Genomic DNA, 3,520 nt, shown 5'->3' on the forward strand with positions numbered 1-3,520 from the left:
AATATCAATTTTGGGCAATGTAGAGACAAAAGTTTCTGAAAATTATATGAAAATTGTATGAAACTTGCACAAAAACACTTATAAAGAAAGTTAATCAACAATTTGCACGTTTGAAAAAAATAACATTTCCTGAAAAAAAGGAAAAAGGGAGAAAATTTTTATTTAAGGGGGAAAAATAGGGGAAAATGGAAAAAGGGGACGAACTATGTTCCCTGAAATTTAGAAGGTAAATAAAAATTTAATGAATTTTAAATAAATTAAATTTAATGTTACAAATTTAATTAAAAAGGTCATTCTTGAATAGAAAAAAGGAAGCAACGAAGTTGACCGCGAAGCGGTCGATGAGGCGCTACTTAGTATGAAAAATTTACTTTGAAGGTTAAATTTCTAAATATCTCAAAAGACATAATCTCCGATTTTTCCTACTGAAAATCCCTGTATACAAGATTTTGTACAAAACAATGTACAATTACATATATATTAAATTGAAACAAGTTTTTGTATTATAGAACTTGTAATCTTAATAGTAATTAATTCCGGTCGTTAGGCACCCTCTATCAATAAACGTAAATTCAAACGATTTTAGTTAAAAATAATTCAAAGTAAGAAAAAACCGCTAACAATATCCGATCTTTTAAGCATTTGCATAGTTGAGGATTTGATGAATTAAAAATTAGAAGTTTTAGTATTTATGTCAATTGAATTTTCAATTCTGTGGATCTTCGACGATATATACATTTCAGTAATTATTTGGCTTTTCGAGGTTATTCGATTTTTTTGGGTTTTAAAGAAAATTCAGATGAACCAATAATTTTATGCTTTATCGAAGAAAATGCAATTTATTTAAATAAATCTGAATATTATCGAGTAAGATAAATAAGGTTATTTTTTAAATAAACGATTTAAAGAAAAAATATGAAATAAATAATTTACTATTAAATTGACGAATTGAAAGTGGAAAAAAATTTCTTTAATAACAGTTTTCTGATTGCAAATTGCGTCGACGTTCAGCATCAAAAACTATTTTCTCTTTTTTCTAGTAATAAAAGTTTACATACATATAACATAAAAGTTTGGAAAAATTGGGACCTTTTTTTGTTTCTTATTAAAGAAAAATATTTTGTGATACACAGCGTCGACGTTAACTTTATGATAAAACAGTTTACATCTTTCTAATAAAAGATGTTCTTCTTTATATTAAAAATTTTTATTATAATATAATAAAATATTAAACGAAATACTAAAATTCTAAACTAATTATTTCTCCCTCACTGCATTCTTACCTACTTTTTAAAACAAAATATTTGCACTTGTTAAAGCCAACAGCTCATCCAGGATTAAACTCGTCTTCAATTTTGATAAAAAAACCACTTTAACTAAAAAGATTTTTCATCTATTAAATAAAATTAAATACATACACGCAACAATCTGAAAGTATGCCAAACATCCCTGTATCAACCACTAAAGCTTTCCTTCCGGTTCAGAGATGGGTAAAAGTAATTTTCATCTATTATACATAATGTAAAATACGTATAATACGTAGAAAACCCCCCACACCAATATGAATTTCAAGATTTTTAAGGTGGTTCCAGAATGATTGCAAAAGAGAAGTAAAAGTACAAGTCCAAGTGCAAATCCCATGAGAGCAAAAGAGACAAAGCGACTATCTATCTCTTTTGCTCTCATAGGATTTGCACTTGCACTTGTACTTGCACTTCTCTTTTGCGCCCATTCTGGAACTGCCTTTATGGAGCTTCTACAATAAGTACAAGTCCAAGTACATACAAGTGCAAATTGGTTGTGTTTTTTATTTTTTAAAGATAATTGATGGTAATTGCTCATTATTAGTTAATTAATTGTTCAATTATTAATTAATTACTCATAATTTAATAATTAATTATTATTTATTATCATTTATCTTAAAAAAGTAAAAGTCAATATGATGCGCGCGCACCCAAACATAACCAATTTGCACTTGTACTTGCTCTTGTACTTATTGTAGAAGCTCCATTATATATAAAGGCCTAAGCACAATTGAGTCAGGTACGTGAGGGTGCAATCCCATGTGAGCAGAATACGTCGACCGAAAGCAGAAAATTATGAGAGTGAAAAGAATAACAATATATACCTAGCTCGTTTGCACTCATGATTTTCTGCTTTCGATCGACTTATTCATTTCACATGGGATCGCACCCTTAGGCTGTGTATGACGGCCTTTCTCCAATTGGGATCTGAAATACTGCGATACGCCATCTGGTGAGAGCCTTGTTGTGGTGGCCATGTTTTCATTACGTCTTTCTCTAACTTATGCAAAAGAAAGAGATAAAAAACCAAAATGGACGTCACAAGAAGGCTCAGAGGTGGGTCAGTTTCGCGTGATTTCTGATCCCAATAGGATCCCAAGAGCATGTTTTACAAATGCGCTGCGTTTAGTTGCTATGGTAACCAATGCTAAAATCAACGCGACGCATTCGGAACGCATAGTTTTAGATGCAATTGGAGAAAGGCCTTTAGGCCTTTACTTCATTTCTGTCTGCGCATGTAACCCAACTGTGACCGCACCATTAAGGCGCATTCAGACCTTCGACTGCCTGCACAGGCAGCCTCCCACCACGCTGAAAACGTACAAGAGTAAGAGAGATAGAAAATTCAAATTTGAATCTACTGATGTCTGTCTCTCTTACTCTTGTACGTTTTCAGCGTGCTGGGAGGCTGCCTGTGCAGGCAGTCGAAAGTCTGAATGCGCCTTAAGGCTGCTCGCACAAGAAAAGACGGAGCAGTGTGCAGGATGTGTTTCAAATGAGATAAAAAAGGAAAGAGCGATATTACTGTCTTTTTCTATCTCATTTAAAACACATCCTGCACACTGCTTCGTCTTTTCTTGTGCGAGCAGCCTTAGGTTGTTCGCACAAGGAATGTCGGTACTGTGTGCTGGAGACTTGTTAAATGGGGTAGAAAAGGACACAATGATAAATCTGTCCTATTTTATCCAACTTCATGCATATCCTGCTCAAGGCCTGAGCAGAATAGAAACGTAACCGGAATCGTAATCGCAAACGCAACCGGAAGAATGAGTTAGAGAAGGATAGATAGATTGTTTGTCCTTCTCTAACTTATTCTTCCGGTTGCGTTTACGATTACGATTCCGGTTACGTTTCTATTCTGCTCAGGCCTTCACTGTAACAGCAGTCCTTGTGCGAGCACCCTAAGAGTACAATAAGGTTATTCAAGTTGGGTGGGGGAAAGCCAAGATGGATGATGGCTGGTGCACAATCAGCCTATCAGCATTCATTCCCACGAGAAATTTCTCGTGGGAATGAATGCTGATAGGCTGATTGTGCACCAGCCATCATCCATCTTGGCTTTCCCCCACCCAACTTGAATAACCTTATCCTATGATGTAGGTGGAATAGTGAAAAAGTGTAATGGAATTGACCAATCAGAAAAAGTTTACAAAAAATCCAATTCTGTAATTGGTCAAGTCTGTTCCACTACTCTACTAGCTGGGACTGTGGCATTA

This window comes from Leptopilina boulardi, unplaced genomic scaffold, assembly GCF_019393585.1.
Source record: "Leptopilina boulardi isolate dan_hultmark-lab unplaced genomic scaffold, ZJU_Lbou_2.1 LbouV2_322, whole genome shotgun sequence".
Classification (NCBI taxonomy): domain Eukaryota; kingdom Metazoa; phylum Arthropoda; class Insecta; order Hymenoptera; family Figitidae; genus Leptopilina; species Leptopilina boulardi.